This window comes from Artemia sp. Qi Xiang Cuo, chromosome 14 (assembly GCF_049724085.1).
Source record: "Artemia sp. Qi Xiang Cuo chromosome 14, ASM4972408v1, whole genome shotgun sequence".
Classification (NCBI taxonomy): domain Eukaryota; kingdom Metazoa; phylum Arthropoda; class Branchiopoda; order Anostraca; family Artemiidae; genus Artemia; species Artemia sp. Qi Xiang Cuo.
This window is the reverse complement of record NC_142807.1, coordinates 30,268,532-30,288,676: the sequence shown is the minus strand read 5'-3', so window position 1 is coordinate 30,288,676 and position 20,145 is coordinate 30,268,532. Positions and strand designations below refer to the sequence as shown.

The following is a 20,145-nucleotide window of genomic DNA, read 5'->3' as shown; positions in this document are numbered from 1 at the left end:
TGTAAAATGGTTAAATATTAATCAAGGCCCCGGCGCCTGTGGTATTTCTGCAGAACTCCTCAAGAATGGGGGTGCAGCGATGATTCTGTGGCTCCAGCTAATCTTCTCAGCTGTATGGACGACGGAAAGCATACCGAATGACTGGCGTGCTGGCATCATATTGCCGGTCTGGAAACATAAGGGCAGCCGTCAAATTTGCTCCAACTATCGTGGGATCACGCTTCTCCGTTGCTGGTAAACTCTTCGCCATGTAACTCCTGGGCAGGTGTTCCACCTTTTTTCGTAGAAAGAGTCCAGCAAGCTGGGTTCATGCCCGGTAGGTCGACAACGGAGCCAATTTTCATTATGCACCAGTTGATCGAGAAGACGCGAGAGTTCCACCGAAAAGCGTACATCTGATACTTTAAGGCTTTAAGGCGTACTTTAAGGCTGCCTTCGATTCTGTTGATTGCCATTTATTTTGGCTGATACTAAGAACTACGGGTCTACACAAGAAATATTGCTCACTTTTTGAAAAGCTGTATGAAGATACGAAAAGCTGCGTGCAAGTCAATGGAAGACGCAGTTCCGCATTCTCGGTGAAGACTGGCGTCCGGCAAGGTTGCACAGACCATGTTATGACCAACACGACGAATCAGTTCGCCTTCAGTTCGGAGACTGGCTACTCTCTGATGCTGACTTCGCAGACGACATAGCGCTAGTTGCAGACACCGTCAAAAAGGTCACCAAAGCTCTCCAGGTGCTCTCAGAAGAAGCCCCGAAAGTTGGACTGAAGATCAACTGGCAGAAAACCAAAGTTATGCTACTTGAGCCCCCCACGTCCCGTTCTACTCTAAAGGAAGTCAACATCGGAAGCAACCAAGTAGATGTGGTTGAAGACTTCACTTACCTGGGATCTATTCTGTCGGAGGATAGCTTGATCATAAAAGAACTTACATCTCGAATAGCCAATGCGTCAGCACTTGTTGGGAGGCTTAGCAGTATCTGGCGAAAGCCAAAAATAAGCAGCTTTACCGAAATACGCATTTACAATGCGTCAGTCAGCACCATGCTGCTGTATGGAGCGGAGACGTGGCCAGCTGCAAAATATATCCTCAGCGCTGTCGATGTCGCACAGACGAAACATCTCCGAAGAATCGAAGGACTTCAGTGGACGGACTTTGTTAGCAATCAGACTCTCCTGTCACGTCCCGCTCAAAATCCTTTCTCGTCGCAGCTCGCCCAGCGTACTGTTCGGTGGTACGGCCACCTCTTTCGCGGGTCACGCGACGCCCCAGCACGGGTCGTATTCGACCCCACCCTACACGGATGGAAGCGACCCAGAGGACGCCCCCCCCTCAACTAAGTGGAAAGACAAAGCCAATGAATTCATCACCCAAGCCCACATCCCGGTGAAGAAGCTGCAAGCCTGGCAAGCGATAGGTCAACCTGGAGGCACCTAGTCTCATCGTTCTCTACGCCGAACCCTCGGCAGGAGCCTTAAGTCAAATCAAGTAAGTTGTCAAAAGGATGTTTCGGCAATATATTAGGAACGGCTAATATAATATAATATAATATAATATATTATGATCTTTCCATGAGAGGGGTATTTTTCTGTTGTTGTGGACCTGGATTTCCTTGCATTATTTGAAAGACGAACAGAAAATAAAAAATTTTTTAACTGAAAGCAAGCAGCAACATTAAAACTTAAAACGAACAGAAATGATTACGTGTTTGAGGGGTTACCCCCTCTGCAACACCTTGCCTTATACGTTAAAGTTAGAACTTAGTCCTAATTCCATAAAAATGACTCCTGAAACGCAAGGGTTGTTGAAATAGAACAACGAGAAGCTTCTTAAAAGGCCCTAAAAACTTTAGCGTAAAGAGCGAGTTGTTTTAGAGTGTCAAACCCCCTCATATATGTAATATTTTCTGTTTTTTAGCTTTAATGTTGCTCCTTATTTTCAGTTGAAAAAACTTCTTTTTTCATTCAATTCCAGGTTTAATTTTCTGTCTGCTTGCCGAAGAATAATCATTAATTTGTTGAAATCATTGCAGATGTTTTTGCTCTGTATGCGATTATCACCTTTCTATACTTTATTTTTGCCAGCTTTCTGATACTATATAATATAAAAGCCTTGTTTTCGTGGTAAAGAAGAAGGTAACAAAGTTAATATAATGCAAAAAGCTAAAGGAACACAGTGTCAGAGTATATTTCGGCCATTTTTTTTACTTTGAAAGCAAATGAAGTTTTCCCTGCAATACTAGCAATAAGTGTTTTCAGCTAGGAATTCCAATCCCGTACTTTGGCTTTAGAACACACTTTGTAAAACACCTGATTCACTTTGCAAGTTTGCAGATCCAAGCCCTGTTGGAGCCTATAAACGAAGCTAAAACCAATTTTGGTTCCTAAATTTTCGCAACGAAATTCAATTTCTTGTTTTCCCCGAATTTGAAGACTTGTCCCCGGGTTTCAAGAGTCAAGATCGAGCCTGGTTCTAAGTAACGTACACTTCCAAAGGTGAAAGGATTTTCACCTTGCTGGTGTCATTTTGTGTTAGTATGGGGTAAACTGGAATTCATTTTAATATTTCCTGACGAAATAGATGGCAATACCATTAAAATTGGCAATAGTCTATTGCTAGAAAGCCCCAAACTAGAAGGCCAGTAGGCTATAGATTAGAATTCTAGAATCTAGATGAGGATCTAATTAACATAGAAATAATAAGTAATTACAATAGAAATATTAGATTTAAGAAAAGGAATATTCTTGCTTTTATAGATGTATTAATTTACTCTCTAGTGAGTGCCCAAATATGACACCAATTAATGAGATTGTCTTTTAGGATAGGCCTAGTGTATTAAATAAACCATGTGCAATGAAGGATAATGTGTATTTCCCTACGCCTGACCATGGTATTGATGATAATATGACTTTAAAACATAACTGATTTACTCAGAATGACCATTTAAGAGATCATATACAAATTTTTACTGATGGTTCTAAGTTTGATAAGGGTGCTGTGCTGGCTGTGCAGTAGTGATTCCCAATATGTCAATTTCATGTAGTTTCAAGTTACCAAGCAGCCTATCTATTTTGGTAAATATCTACCAAATCATATTATTGACTTACGCATAAAGTGAATATACCACTCAATGCCTTTTTTTATGCTGATTACAAATATAATAATCACTTCTATTGGAAATGAGTTTCAGCCCCCCCCCCATATAGGCCAATCCAGGGTATATATTTCTACAATAGGGGGGGGGGCAAATTTTGTTTCTGATGTAAAAGGGTGGTAAGTTCAAACTTTAACCCCCCCCCCACCCTAATGTAGAAATATACACCCTGATTTGGCATATATAGGGGGGGGGGGGGGGCTAAAATTCATTTCTGATAAAAATTATTATTATATTCATAATCAGCATAAAAAAGGCGTCAAGTGGTATATTCACTTTATGTGTAAGTCAATAATATGATTTGGTAGATATTTACCTCTATTTTTTGGTGAAATTCTACTATAGCTACTTTTGGCTATCTTGGAAAGGGGTTAGGTTAGGAAAATGAAACTTTCAGGGGTGGGTCTACAGGCTAAAAATGTCCTGGATAGGTATTTTGAAGTACCTACCTCCACTCCTTCTCCCTCTAGAGGGTCCTGACCTTTGATGACCTTTAAAAATCTGTGTGTTGTAAAAGTGAAACCTTGAAAAATAGATCTTCTGCTTAAATGAAGTACAGCAAAATTGTTTTCAGCTTCACAACTGTGCTCAATCCCAATTCATAAGGTTTTAAATATATGCAAATACATTTCCTAAATTTTGAAAAAAAAACATTGATATGGCTTAAAATTTTACTCAAATAGAAGGAATTGCATTTTCATAACTAAAGCCTGAGAAAAAGAAACTCATAACCAAAAATTAAAGTAAAATGTTGTTTGGTCAAAATTTCAATAGATACCTGTCATGTAGGCAATTTTCAGGAGTGTAGAGACCATTTTGGCTCAATGCTAGAAAGACTTGGACCAGATGGCTCCTTTATCATAGTAGCTGCCAACCAATCAGTAGCTACTGCTATACTTTCAGTAAATATTTACCAAATCATATTATTGAGTTATGACTAAAGTGAATATACCACTTGATGCCTTTTTTATGCTCTTTACAAATATAATAATCATTTTTGTTGGAAATGAATTTTACCCCCGCCCCACCTCTACATAGGGCCTATACCAATTCAGGGTATATATTTGCACATTAGGGGGGTGGGGGTAATTTTATTTCTGATGTAAATGAGAGGTAAGTTTAAACTTTCCCTCACCCCCTAATGTACAAACATATACCCTGAATTGGTATATATAGGGGTGGGGGCTAAAATTCATTTCTGACAAAAATGATTATTATATTTGTAAAAAGCATAAAAAAAGGCATTGAGTGGTATATTCACCTTAGTCATAACTCAATAATATAATTTGGTATATATTTACCATACTTTCTATTTCAGATATAGCAGTAAATTGCTGTAAAGTAAAGTTTTTGCTTGGTCCTAGCTCCAACCCTGCTTTAATCAGAAACTGAAAAGGCATTGTATTTATCCCATCTGAGGACACCACCCATGTGGATCATTTTGTCAAGGAGGTCTGAGTTGACAATAACAAGTGACATTGGCTTTTAAAAACCAAAGCCCATCAGTTATCCCTTTGGTTTGCACCTTTAATCAGCATGTTCAGTTCCCTCTGAAAATCTGTTTGGGGTGCAAGGTATACAGTTAAGCAGTTTATCCACTGGGCAATACAGTGCTTCATTTGCCAAGGTCTTGGCCACATGGCTTCAAATTGCTGCAGAGGCAGAATATGCCTACTATGTAGTGGACAACACACCCATAATGAATGTCCCCAATCCAAAACAGTAAAGCAAGACCAGGTATTCAAGTGCCCTAATTGCAGTGGTAACCCTGCTGTTAACTCCAAGGAGTGTCAAATACTGATTGAAATGATAACAATTGTTACTTACTCATTCACCAATAATGCACCCATGAGGACTGCTGCTGAGCTCTTGAAGAAAAGACTTCCAACTCATACAGAATACATCCCCATGGTACACACAGACTCTTTCCCTCCACTGACTGGTTTGGTTCATTCTCTAAAATTTTTCCTGGATGTTTTTATTTTATTTTAAATTTTGTTTTAGTTGTCTTATTTGTATTTTATTTTTTTATATTTTGAAAGTGACAGTTTACAAGTTATTTGTATTATTTATTATAATTCAGTGGTATAAGCATTTTAAGTTGCTGTTTGATAAAGTAATTTTGGTTTCTGTTTATAAATAATGGCAGTTGTTGCTTGTAAATAACCCCTATAAACAGCAAGATAAGTGGTAGATGGTTCCATATTATTTTAATTTTGCAAGCCATGTTGCTCCTTCCCATATTATTTTATTTTAGAGTTATCCTATTTATTATTTCATTTGTTTTTATTATCCTTATTTTATCTGATTAACTTTCTATATCTGGAAGTATGTGACAGGTTATAATGTAAAAATGTAAAATTTTATTATAATAGTGTTGTTTACGTACTTTAATTGCTGTATGACAAAGCATAGTTGCATTATTTTGAGTCCTTTTTTTCCAACACAGACAGTAGCTGCAGGTGAATAACCCCCTTCCAATAACAAGTTAAGTGATAAATGATCAAGTTCAGTGAATATTGACTGAAGTGACACCCAATCAAGCTAGTAATTACAGAAAGCATAGATAAACCAAGTGATATGAACTCATATAACCTATTGGTCAAACGCATCAAACCCCAAACAACAACAAAGTAGCTGATTTAGGGGAATGATAACCAGGAATTACCCCCCCCCCCCCAAAGTAAAAATACTTATCCCAAATTATATATGTCCTATGTGTTTTTCCATTTCTGCGTTTCTACCATTTTCCATGTGTTTTTCTATTGGCAGATACCAGTTACAGCTTTTACTATGCTTTGTTTATTCAACTTCAAATATGTAAGAAAAGTAAAAAAAAAATATTATGTGTAGTTTTCATCATTTTCTTTGATGTCAGATTCATCAGGGGTATCTTGAATGTTGCTGGCACGAGGCAAACATCTGTAAACATTGTGAAAAGTTGTGGGGATGACCAGAGGCTGGCAAAGGTCTGTGAGATCCTTGAATTTGTCTTACAACAATGGTATCAGTATATTGTAGCTCTTCAGCATGGCATCCATAAATAGGACAGAATTGAAGTTGTGGGTTGCTTTGTAGGAAGGCACAGGCACCCTTTGTTTCAATGCACCCTTTTTCACCCCCTTCACTTTTTGTGTTTTCAATTCATTCACCTTTAGTATGGAGAGCTTGGAGTCATAGTCATAACTATACTGCACTTGGTCAGTAGAATTCATGCTGTAGTTGAGCCATTTAATGGAGTTCTATTTGACAGTTTCCATACCACTGCTTGGGGTGACACCTTTATTTCTATTTGAAACAATGTGTCAATCAATTTAATGGATGCCAATAAAGTATTCATGGCTATCTTGCACTTCAACCTTGTACTGCCTGGGATTGGTCCTGGCCATGCAACTTACCATGCTCAACCCCTAGATGCTGCAAATTGGGATGTTTTTACTGGCCCATTCTATGCACGAGTGCATTGTGTCACCTTCTTGTTGTGTATGCCTGCTTTCAAGAAACACATGGCGAATTTCATCAACTTTTTTTGGAAATAAAATAGCATACAAGGACATGCCCATCACAAACATGTTCAAAATTTCCCCACTTCAGCAGTCTGTAACCCAGATGAAATTTATGATTTACTTGTCTTGAGCATATTTAAAAACATAATGGTTGCAGCTTCATCTGCTCCTTTCATTCCAGTCATCTGGTCCCACAAACGATTGTACCTATCTCTTCTTTTTAAGTCATTAATTAAAAAAAACTTTTTCCACAAAATAAGAAGTAAGGCCAAATATAATGAAAAAATAAAGAAAAAAATATAAATGCTTTTACTTTTACAACTTTAATAAATCAAATAATATTAACATTTTGATTACTAACTATCAGTATATGTATATTAACAATGCACATTCATTTGTATTTTTTTCAGTAAAGAGCAAATTTTGTTCTGGCCTTGGGAAGGCATAGGGGTTTTGAGCCCAAGTTATGTTAATTTCTGCTCGTTTTGAGTTTGACTCAGTTATTTATTGTACTTTCTGTTCGTTTTGGAGCTCTTTGCTGTCCTTTGTAAAGCATACTTTTTGGAAACAGTTTTTTTAATTAATTTCTTTTCGTTTTATATTGACATAGCCTTTCCAGGGGAGAAGAAAATGGTAGCTTTAATCTCTTTGTTTTTTTAAGACTTTATATTTTGGCCTGCTATTTGTGTGCTTATGTTAAGCCCAACTTATGTTAATTTCTGCTCGTTTTGAGTTTGACTTGGTTATTAATTGTAATTTCTCTTCGTTTTGGGTTTCATTTATTTATCGATGCTGATTTTTGTGGTAGTTTCACGCTTGGTAGATTATCTGATTTTCTTTTTGGTCATTTTTGTTTAATAGAGTTCTTTACTTTTCTTTGAAAAACTTATTTTGTGGAAAAAGTTTTTTTTATTTATTTCTGTTTGTTTTATATTGACATAGTCTTTTCAGGGAAAACGAAAATAATACTTTAGATCTTTTTTTTTTTAAGAGTTTATAGTTTGGCCTGTTATTTGTATTTTGGAGGAAAATTTTCAGCAATTTTTAACAATATACACCCTTTTAAAAATCTGGACACAAATAGTAATCTTTAATTTAGTTTCATACCTCCTCTAGTTGACCTGAAATGGAAAACTTGATACCATTCGCAAAAAAATCTGTTTACTTTCTTTGATAGCTTGGATACACTTAAGCTTTTTTAATTTGGTTAAATTTTAAGAGCAGAAGTAGCCCCGAAAATTTGAATATAATACCCTAAGTCGTTCTTGGGATACTGCTGAGACGTCTTATTGGAAATTTTCATTAGCACATTGCATTTTGATTTAATCTTAAGGCAACATTTAGTTTTTAAACATACAAGCCCTGTAAGTTTCAACTTCATATCCTAAGCCGTTCCTAAAATATTGCAGATACGCCCTTCCTACAACCTAATGCACAAAGTGTGTTTTAATACTTCAGTTTAACTTCCACCTCAAAATTTTCTGAAATTTTCACCTTCATGCTCATAGTTTTAGGTGTAGTAATAGTCACAGTTGTGCTAACAGAAATAGTAGTAGGATTAGAAGTAGTGCTAAGAGCAGTAGCAGTAATACTAGAAGCAGTAGTAGCATGCATATATTAACTTTTGGTCAGTTGAGCATCCCCCTTATCAAGCTCTTGAAGTTTCAACATAACACTATAAGCCATTGCAATGAAGTTGCCTTCCCCTCGAAAGGGCAATTTCAATTTCCAATCAAATGACCTCTTTTTGAAATTTCTACAACAACTTTCTATTAAACCTTATATGCCCTGGGGGAATAACTTACAACCCTTGCACTGAGGGCTCTGAGGGGATTATCATCCTAAAAGACATAATTTCCAGAACTTTCAACTACGTTGAAGAAAATTGATATCTCAAAATTTTGATTGGATTTGTTTGAGAAAAATGGTGGGCGTGAGAGAGGCGTAGTCGCTCTCCAATCACTTTCAACTATTGAAAAAGCCACTAGCCCTTTCAATTTCCAATTGAATGAGCCCTTTTGAAGTTTCTATGACAACGCTTTCAATAAAAACCTTATATGCCCCCAGGGCATAACTTACAACCCTTGCCCTGAGGGCTGTGAGGGGGATGGGTTGTCATCCTTAAAGACCTAATTTCCAAAACTATTAACTACGTTGAATAAAATGGCTATCTAAAAATTTTGATAGGATATGTTTGGGGGAAAGGTGGCAATGAGAGGGGAGTTAGTTTCCCTCAAATCACTTTCGAATATTAAAAAGAACACTAGCCCTTTAAATTTCCAATTGAATCAGCCCTTTTTCAAGTTTCTACAACAAAGATTTCAATAAAAACTTATATGACCCCAGGACATAACTTATAACCCTTGCTCTGAAGACTGTGGGGAGAGTGTCCTGCTCAAAGGTATAATTTCCTGAACATCAAACTACGTGGAACAAAATGGTTATCTCCAAATTTTTATTGGATGTGTTTTGGGAAAAGGTGGCCATTAAAGCGGTGGTAATTGCCCTCTAGTCACTTTCGACTATTAGAACAGGTGCTAGCCAAACCAGTTTCAGATCGAATGAGTCCTTTTTGAAGTTTCTATGACAACGCGTTCTATAAAAACCTATATGCCCCCAGGAGGCATAACTTACAACCCTTGCCCTGACGGCTGTCGGGGGGGAGGGGGTGTCATCCTCAAAGACCTAATGACCAGAACTTTAAACTAAGTTGAATAAAAGGGCTATCTCAAAATTTTGAGTGGATGTGTTTGGTGAAAAGGTGGGCGTGAGAGGGGGGTTAGTTGCCCTCCAATCACTTTTGACAATTGAAAAGGGCACCAGCCCCTTGAATTTCCAATCGAATGAGATTTTTTTTAAGTTTCTACGGCAACGCCTTCTATAAAAACCTTATATGCCCCCAGGGCATAACGCACACCCCTTGCCCTGAGGGCTGTGGGGGAGTGTCCTCCTCAAAAACATAATTTCTATCTGGAAATCAACTACGCTGAACAAAATGGCTATCTCAAAATTTTTATTGGATGTGTTTGGGGAAATGGTGGGCGTGGAAGGGGTGTTAGTTGCCTTCCAATCACTTTCGACTATTAAAAAGGGCACTAGCAATTTAAGTTTCCAATCGAATGAGCCCTTTTTGAAGTTTCTATCAAAACGCGTTCTATAAAAACCTATATGCCCCCAGGGGGCATAACTTACAACCCTTGCCCTGAGGGCTGTAGGGGGGGGGGGGTTGTCATCCTCAAAGACCTAATTTCCAGAACTTTCAACTGCGTTAAACAAAATTGCAATCTCAAAATTTTAATTGTATGCGTTCGGAGAATAGGTGGGCCTGAGAGGTTAGTTGCCCTCCAATCACTTTCGACAATTAAAAAGGGCACTATCCCCTTGAATTTCCAATCAAATGAGTCTTTTTTTAAGTTTCTACGGCAACGCCTTCTATAAAAACCTTATATGCCCCCAGGGCATAGCGCACACCCCTTGCCCTGAGGGCTGTTGGGGAGTCTCCTCCTCAAAAACATAATTTCTATCTGGAAATCAACTATGCTGAACAAAATGGGTATCTCAAAATTCTGATTGGATTTGTTTCGAGAAATGGTGGGCGTGGAAGGGGTGTTAGTTGCCTTCTAATCACTTTCGACTATTAAAAAGGGCACTAGCCATTTCAATTTCCAATCGAATAAGCCCTTTTTGAAGTTTCTATGACAACGCGTTCTATAAAAAACCTTAAATGCCCCCAGGAGGCATAACTTTCAACACCTGTCCTGAAGGTTGTGGGGGGGAGGGGTGGTCATCCTCAAAGACCTAATTTCCAGAACTTAAAACTACGTTGAATAAAATGGCTATCTCAAAGTTTTGATTGGATGTGTTTGGTGAAAAGGTGGGCGTGAGAGGGGGGTTAGTTGCCCTCCAATCACTTTTGACAATTGAAAAGGGCACCAGCCCCTTGAATTTCCAATCGAATGAGCCTTTTTTGAAGTTTCTATGGCAACGCCTTCTATAAAAACCTTATATGCCCCCAGGGCATAACTCACACCCCTTGCCCTGAGGGCTGTGGGGGAGTCTCCTCCTCAAAAACATAATTTCTATCCGGAAATCAACTACGCTGAACAAAATGGGTATCCCAAAACTTTGATTGGATTTGTTTCGGGAAATGGTGGGCATGCAAGGGGTGTTAGTTACCTTCCAATCACTTTCAATTGTAAAAAGGGCACAAGCCACTCCTATTTCCAATTGAATGAGCCCTTTTCGAAGTTTCTACGACAACTTCTTTGATACGAAGTGCCCTGCTCTAAAGTAAAAAAATAATAAATAGTACATTGTGCCAACATCGTTCTTATATCCCCCTGGGGCATAACTTAAAACCCTTGCCCTGGGAGTTGTGGAGGAGTGTCCTCCTCAAAAACATATTTTCTATTTGAAAATCAACTACGCTGCACAAAATGGCTGTCTCAAAATTTCGATTGGATGTGTTTGGGGGAATGATGGGCGTGGGTGGGGGGAGGCTAGTTGTCCCCCAATCACTTTCGACTATTAAAAAGGGCACGAGCCACTCCAATTTCCAATCGATTGAGCCCTTTTCGAAGTTTCTACGACAACTCCTTCGATATGAAGTGCCCTGGTCTAAAGGAAAAAAATAATTTGTGCCAACATCGTTTTTAACTTAGGCAGCGCGATTTTCCTGTTTCTTATCTGCTGTTAAGTTAGCAAAACGACGTCATGCAGAGCACTAGTCCTTTTCTGGCTTGTGGAAGATTAAGTTCAAGGACCTCAGGATCTTTCTGAATAAGTTTTGCTGACAGGTACATGTTTGGAGGCCCAGCATGTTTCTGTGTAAAGATTGTACATCTTTTTCTGGGTAAGGTCTTCACTCAAGAAGGTCTGCACTCAAGTACTTCTACTTTTCAAAGTTTTTGTCTCAATTATTTACTACACATCAAAAACCAGACATAGATCATTGAATTATTGACCTTTCTTCCTATGCTAGTAAAAGGATAATGTTTATAAGACTATATCATTTCATCAAGATTCTCTTGTGACTCGTGGTTAAGAATTTCATTTGAGCACATTTATGATCAGTGTAATTATGAGTATTGATGCGAACAAGGTTATTTTAGACACCTGGACCGTGAGTTTTAATTTTGTTTTCTTATTTTCTGCAATTAGGTTGCACCCACCCCCTAATGTGCAAATATATAGCCCTTTCTAAATTATTATATTTTCATCATGTTTTGGTATTTTTCATAAGGATTAACCTAACTTCACTTCTTGAGTGTTGGCAGTATATTACATGAGTACCGATTAAAGGAATTGATCTTTTTGCCAGGAATCTTCACCATTTAGAAACTTGTTCAATTTTCTTCATTTGGCATGTAAAAAGTAAGTACTTTTTTTTTCTTGAGAATTTTATTTTGCATATATAACCTTTTATCTTCAAATGTATTCCCCTCCTCCCCTCACTATTGCTACTCTGGTGCCTTCCCCCTGCAATATTTTTGACGGGCGTCCATGCTTAATTGAGATGTTCAACTGCAGTCTAGGATCTTTTTACGGTCTAGGAAAGTCGTTAAGTAAGTGAATGAAATGTTAATAGAATAGATATTCTACTCAAATTAGGGCATATAAATTTTTTTTTAATGCCTAGGCCTACCTCCACAACTTCTAATGTCTGCGCAATTATTAACCTTGTATGAAGCCTAATCCTGAGATATAAACAATAGAATTAAAAAAATTGTGGTAGAATTTGATTTGCCATTCAAAACTTTTCCTAAATATAATCTTCTTACCGTAAAAATTGCAGCCATGAAGGGCATGAATTGCAGGGCATGAAGGTGAAAATTTAAGGAAATTTTGAGAGGAAAGTTGAATTAAATCAAAACGCACTGTGTGCATGCGGGTGGTCAAAAGGGTCTATCTCAAGAATGGCTTGTAGTATCAAGTTGGAACTTCCAGTGGATACTTAGGGTGAAGATCGATTGACCAAAAGGCCGTACATGCAAACTAATAGCACTTGTACCATTACTGTTATTGCTACTCCTACTACTTCTTTCGCAGCTACTGCTAAGGCTAAGAGTATTAAGGTGAAAATATGGGAAATGCTAAGCGTAAGTTGAATCAAATTAATACACACTATGGGTATACAGGTTATCAAAAGGATATATCGGCAACTTCATTGCAACGGCTTATAGTGTTATGTTGAAACTTCAAGAACTTGATGAGGGGGATGCTCAACTGACCAAAAGTTGATATATGCATGCTACTACTGCTTCTAGTATTACTGCTACTGCTCTTAGCACTGCTTCTAATCCTACTACTATTTCTGTTAGCACAACTGTGACTATTACTACACCTAAAACTATGGGCATGAAGGTGAAAATTTCAGGAAATATTGAGGTGGAAGTTAAACTGAATTATTAAAACACACTTTGTGCATTAGGTTGTAGGAAGGGCGTATCTGCAATATTTTAGGAACGGATTGGGAAATGAAGTTGAAACTTACAGAGCTTGTTGTGGGAGGTATTGAACTAACCAAAAACCAATATTTTTGCATGCTACTGCTTCTACTACTATTGCCACTACTTCTACTGCTACTACTATTCCTGCTACTAAAGCTAAGGGTATTAAGGCGAAAACTTCAGCGAAGGTTGAGACAGTGTTGAACTAAATCAAAACACAATATGCGCATACTGGCTGCCAAAACGATGTATCAGCAATTGGTCGATGCGTTTCCCCCCCGGAATATTCTCCTTCCGCTAAAATACCCACACGTGGAATATTACCCCCCGGAAAATCCCCCTCCCCCTGTGGAAAATTACCCTGGGAAATTTCGCCCTCAGTTGAAGATCTATCCCCCCCCCCCTTTATAATCCCCCCATATTTCCCCTAGATAATTTCAGATGTTCATTAGATGGTAAATTTAGTTCTACTCACTTGTTCAAGTCAAAGGCAACGCTGTAGTGTTGCCTATAGTAGAGCCATAAGGGTTCCATGTATTATTATTATTCATTTTTTCCCAGAGGTACTTCATATGGAAAGGGTGGTCGTGTGAACGTCGGAGGGGGCTCATTCAGTTCTAAATTAAAAGTTCTAGTGCCCTTTTAAAGATTCAAAAGTTATTGGAGGGCAACAAGCCACCGCCCACACCGTTTTTTCTACAAACGCATCCGATCTAAATTTTGGGATACGCATCCGATCTAAATTTTGAGATAGTCATTTTGTTCAAAATGGTCCGAAGGGAAAATAACCATGCCCCCGGGTTTTCCAACCCTCCTTCCAGGCACTGGGGCAAGGACTGCAAGCTATACAAGTTGCCCGTTCTTAAGATATAAGGTTTTTATGGGAAGGGTGGTCGTATAGACTTTGGAAGGGGCTCATTCAATTGGGAATCGAAAGTCCCATCGTCCTTTTTAAGAGTCTAAGGTTATTGGCGGGTAACCATCCCCCTCCCACGCCCTTTTTCACTGTTTTTTTTTTTGGGGGGGGGGGGGGTGCAAATGCCTCAAAAGGTGCATTGTAATGCCAAAACATACTAAATTTCATTGGTCCTTCAGGTAAATACAGAATTAGTTCTAAAGAGGGGGGGGGGGGTAGATATTGATATTTAATCCCTCTTGATTTCTGTGAAAATTTCTGGCTATTACGAAAGTAAGGAGTAACATTAAACCCCAAAATTAACAGAACTTGTCCTGTTTTAGAAGGGGAGCTGCCCCTTCCTCATCCCAAACCTTCCCCTCGTTGTTTTAGAAACTTCGGAGGATGCTCATTCGATATGAAATCGAGAGTTCTATTCGTTTTTAGAAGTCAAAAGTGATTGGAAACCAACCAGCCCCTGTCCTAAAACTGTTTTGGATATCTGGTCCTTTTATTACCCCTTAGGACATATGATCGGCATTTTGAGGTACCTATTCCGTGTTTTCTCTGTGGCTACTCAATTTTAAGTGTGGACGAATTATCCCGGGGGGAAATTTTCTGCGGAGGGGGGTAGTTCTGCGGAAGAAAACGCCGGCTCCTATCACCAATACCCCAGGAACTGTTTATGGTATTAAGTTGAAACTTTGCGCGTGTGTTGAGGGGATGTTGAAAAAAAAAACAAGAGTTGTCGTGTGCATACTGCTACTAATGCTACTACTGAAGCTAAGGGTATTAAGGTGAAGCTTTCAGATAATGTTTACGGAGATGTTACACTAAATCGAAACACGCTTTGAGCATGTAGATTGTCAAAAGGGTTTACCATTAATATCTCGGGAACGGTTTGAAGTATTAAGTAGAAACTTTCAGGGTATGTTGAGGCAAATTTTGAACTAAGAAAAGGTACTATGCTTATATTACTACTACTACGATTACTGGAACTAGAGAGGCTAACGGTATTAGTGTGAAACTTTCAGGAAATGCTCAGGGAGAGCTTCAACTAAGTCAAAACAAACTATATGGATGCAGATTTTGAAATGGGCATATTAGGAATATCTTAGGAAAGGATTAGAGTATTTAGTTCAAAGTTTCCAGGCATGCCAAGGGGGTGCTGAACTAACCCAAAAAATTCCGTGCAGGTTACCACTATTGATTCTTTTACTATACTGATACAACTGCCACTTCTACTGAGGCTAAGGGTATTAATGTGATGCTTTCAAGAAATATTTAAGAGAATGTTGGACTAAATCAAAAGACACTGTGTGCGTTCCTGTTGCCAAAAGGTCTTGTGAGCAATTTTTCAGGAAGAGCTTACAGTATGAAGTTAAAAATTTCAGGACGTGTTGAGAGGGATGTTGAACTAACCAAAAGGTGTACAAACTGCTTCTTCTACTATTCCGGCTACTTCTGCTACTAGTACTATGACTACTACTGCTGAGTCTAAGGATAGGAAGGTGAGACTTTCAGGGAGTGTCTAGGGGATGTTGAACTAGATCAAAACGCAATCTTTGCATGTAGTTTGTCAAAAGGGCGTATCAGTAATATCCAAGGAATGGTCTAGGGCAGTGGTTCTCAAAGTTATTTAGACACTGTCCCCATTTTTACCAATAAAACATTTTAGCTATCCCTTCTCAGCTACCGGTATTAAGTAAACTATAATTAAAATATAAATAAAATTGCCAGCCTTACAATTGAAGGGTTGTTTTATTTTTTGTCAGATGGCCGCGTACCCCCTAAAGATTTTTGCGTACCCCCAAGGGGTACATGTACCACAGTTTGTGAACCACTGGGCTGGGGTATTAAGTTGAAATTTTCAGAGCATGTTAAGGGGGATATATCAGAGCATGTTAAGAGGGATTACCTACTATTACTGCTACGACTGGTGCTACTACTGCTACTACAACTACTACTACGAAGATTATTACTAGTACTACTGAAGCTAAGATTAAACTTTGAGGGAATGTTTTGAAGGATGTTGAATTAAACGGAAATACGCTATTTGGACGTAGGTTATTAAAAAGGAAAAGCACCTATATCCCAGGAACAGCTTAGAGTATTAAGTTGAAAGTTTCACTGTACGTTGAGGGGATGTTGAACCAACCAAAAGGTACTTTATGTATAATACAGGGCATTTGCCGCCCATTCAAACCATGTGTCCTCAATATCGCCACCGATTGCTTATGATTTTATCAATAACGAGCAGCTATTTAGTCGTCTCTCTAATGAATGAGTGGTAATTTGTTTCGTCCAGTGGATTCCGAGAATTCGTCGAAGACAATTTATTTTCCAAACTTTTGATTCTTGTCTGTAGCTGTTTTGTCAGCGTCCAGCTTTCAGAACCATACATTAGCACCGGCAGGACATTACTATTGAAGAGCCCAATTTCAGCTTCAAAGATAAAGTGGCAATTCTCCACACGTTTCTGAACGTATCAAAGGTGTTGCCAGCGCATCCGATACGCTTGGCAATTTCATGCTCAGGGTTTCCATCGCTGCTCACTAGACTCTCAAGATATCTAAACATCTGTACCTCTTTAATTTCCTTTGCTTTAACTGTCAGTGGCTCAGCTGGTAGTTTATTCAGATTACTGAGTACTGACCAAGATTTTCGTCTTTTGCATGCTTATTACCAAACCTGTTTGTTCCCCTACTTTAGAGAGCTCATTTATGTTGTACTGAAAAGCAGGATAAAGTCAATAAGTATTGTAAACAGTGCTGGAGACAAGATACACCACTGTCGAACGCCTGAGTTGAAGTTGAACCACTCAGTCACGTCCACATTGTCAGGTCGATCAGCACGTATTTTTTCATCTTATAATGCCATTATAATTCTTACAATTTTATCAGAATAACAGTTGGTTTCATTTATTCTTTAATAGTATTTTCTTGTCGTTTGAGTTTGAATTATTATAGGACTTTACTTATGCATGTTTCAAGTTTAATATGACTCTTTTCTTTGAAAAACTTCTTTCTCGGAAATTTTCTTTTTAAATTAATATCTGTTGTCTGGGAAGTCTGTGAATAGTTAACTAACTATAAAAAAAAAAAAAAAAATCAGTTTTAGTTTGAAATAATTGTGTATAGTGATTGACTGCCTCTAAAGATGGTATTCCTTTTGTGAAGATTATAAAGTTGGCAACGGTATAAAGCTTATAAAACAGCTACGGTATTCATTAAAAATTTACAAAGATATGGGAATCGTAGGCATTTTTTTCGGGGGGGGGGGGGCTAGAGGATTCAAACAACTGAAAAGAAAAAATAGACAACAAGATAAAAGGTAAATTTCATTTTGTCCACTCTCATATGTGCCTGAGTGGATTGGTTGCATGGTACTCTGTGTGCATTAAAGACCACAGGAATGGTTATAAAATCCAGGAAATAATCAGCAATGCACATTTTTGGCTTGTTGTGTGTGACACATTCTGTACTGTAATTTACTTGTTAAATATGAAATAAAGGTGTTTTTTTAGTAGGTTCCATTTAAAACAGCCACTGCCTCCCAAAAGATTGATTAAGTTCTGAAAAAAAAGAACAAGAAAGAGCCAAATTCGAAAATAGCCCAAAAAATATGTCTAGCTTACCAATGGTAGATATAGCACCAAAGAGATATGGCCCACAAAGTGGAAGCCTACCAGTAAAGGGTCCATTATCTTGATATATTCATGTGCCAGATTTTTTTCGATTTTTATTTTGTTTGTGCCAGACGGCAATATTTTCATCTGCATTACGTTTTCTACATTCTTTATAATATAATAATTGTGATGTTACTATTTGTTTGAGTTCTGATCTGCACCTTCTATCATAGGCAGCGCGATTGCTCTGCCTAAGTAAAGAACGATGTTGGCACAATGTATTTTTATTATTTTTTTTTTTTTAATACCAGGGCACTTCGTATCGAAGAAGTTGTCTTAGAAACTTCGAAAAGGGCTCATTCAATTTGAATTTGGAGTGGCTTGTTTCCATTTTAATAGTCGAAAGTGATTATAAGGTTACCAACACCCTTTCCACGGCCACCCATTCATCAAAAATATCCCATCAACAATTTTAGATTGCTTTTTTGTTGAGCGTAGTTGATTTTCAGATAAAAATTATGTTTTTGAGGAGGACACTCTCCCACAGCAATTAGGGCAAGGCTTGTAAGTTATGCTCTGGGGGCATATAAGGTTTTTATAGAACGTGTTATCGTAGAAACTTGAAAAAGTTCTCATTCGATTGGAAATTGAATTGGCTAGTACCCTTTTTAATAGTCGAAAGTGATTGGAAGGCAACTAACACCTCTTCCACGCCCACCAATTCTCCAAACACATCCAATCAAAATTTTTAGATAGCCATTTTATTCAACTTAGTTGAAGCTTTTTGGAAATTAGGTCTCTAAGGATGATAACCCCCCCCTTCAGTCTTCCATTAGATCTTGACCTGTCAAGATTTCTTGTTTTGAAATAAATGACGCTTGTGATTTTTAAGTGAAGACGCAAGATCAGCCTTGTGAACTTTTGTTTAGCAAGTACCAGTGCTAATCCTGGCGTAGGCGACCAGGTTTTAGTTGAAGATATAGTTTCCAATTCAAGGTCTGTCTTGTTTTTAGTCCTTAGCCTAGAATGTCCCATCCTTGTAATGAATGCTACAGAAAATATGGAACTGGGTCTTTCCAGTGTTCTAAGTGCAATGCTTGGTTGCACCCTGCTTGTGCTGGCATAACAAAAAGTAATCGCCTTAAAAACCCTAATTGGTTATGCGTTCAATGCCGAGCGTCGATGGTTGAAAATGACGTGATTAATACCATTGATAATCAACCAGAAGTGGTTCAACCAATCGAGGCTGTAAATTCCCCTGTTATTTCGGATGAAGAAAATTCATCTATCTCCAACGAAAATCAACTTGAAGTAATCGTTCGAAGTGGTATTACAAATTCCCCTACTATACCTCGTGCTACGAGTAATGTCAACAATAGTTCTGATGGATCGATTGATTCTGCAAAAATAACCACAGCCCATCATTCCCAAATTTCCCCCCAAATCTATGGTTCCAGTAAAGGTGAATTGGCAAGCATTGCAGAAATGGCTAGTGTCTTCGAGCCCCATACCTGTGAAGATTGCATAAAAAAAGACGCGGAAATCGTCAATCTCAGGAAACGGATTACTAATCTTGAATTTCTTTATGATAGTTTATCTGATCTTTATGAGCGTCATAAAAGTGATGTTTTCAAGGACAATGAAATCAAAATGTTAAAAGTCAGTTTTCAGCTAGCAATTGTTGATGCTATACATGCATTCAAATCCCCTACGTCGCCCAGTGTTTCTCCTTCAGCTGATACTTCTAATTCAAATATGCATTATCCAAATTCTTCAAGTTGCGTAAAAACTGTAAAACCCTTTGAATCTGAAAACGTCACTATATGTAATCAAGCAAGTGCTAGTGAACTTCCTTTGGCAGAATTTTTTCAAGGGATTAAAAAGGCTACGCAAACTAATCCTTCTGACCTTGTTTTAACTGAAGATAATTTATTCTTGAAATCCAGTGGTAATGACACATCTTTAAAGATTGACAATGATGTTGAACTTACAAGCGGTAATTATCACCCAATGCAATCATATATTCAAAAAAATGAGTTCAGTGATCTTAAGTGTAATCAACTGAAAGTGTGCTTTAGTTTTTTAAACAGTAGATGTATGTCTAGTAATTGTAAATATCTACACATTTGTAAGTTTCATGTTTTTAGCTGTTGTATGAATAATTTTTGCAAATACCCCCATGTTGATATCTGCAAACGCTTTTCAAGTGGAAGATGCTTTGGCTGTGCAAAACATCATATCAAATTGCCCATTAAGAGTCGTAGTAGGTTCCACAAAACTGGGCCACAAAACCAACGTTTTTTAGGTCGACGCCGACAGTATTCACGACCCCCCTCCCCTAGGTCGTGTTCCATTCGACTTTCAATCTTTCCCCCCTGCATACCCGAGGCAGTGCAGTATACCTCTGGAACCCATCCCTCAAAACAATCCTTCGCCTACGGTAGTTACGCCTACCCTGACTGTCCAACCCCCACCCGCACTGTACTGCATTCGGACCATCCCCAAACC

At 38.2% G+C, this 20,145-nt stretch overlaps 1 protein-coding gene across 7 annotated transcripts in view; it reads left to right on the top strand.

Moving 5' to 3' along the window:
- Positions 1-2,483: 2,483 nt before the first annotated feature.
- Wdr59 (WD repeat domain 59) overlaps positions 2,484-20,145 on the top strand; it is a 162,613-nt gene continuing 144,951 nt past the window's right edge. For 2 of the 7 annotated variants that reach the window (XM_089100171.1, XM_089100165.1), the window contains exon 1: positions 2,592-2,707. The gene's annotated coding sequence lies outside the window, so the exon portion shown is untranslated. Of the gene's footprint in view, positions 2,547-2,591; positions 2,708-4,477; positions 5,071-20,145 lie in introns of those variants that run through there. The other 5 variants (XM_089100168.1, XM_089100167.1, XM_089100166.1 and 2 more) reach the window with 5 other exon arrangements.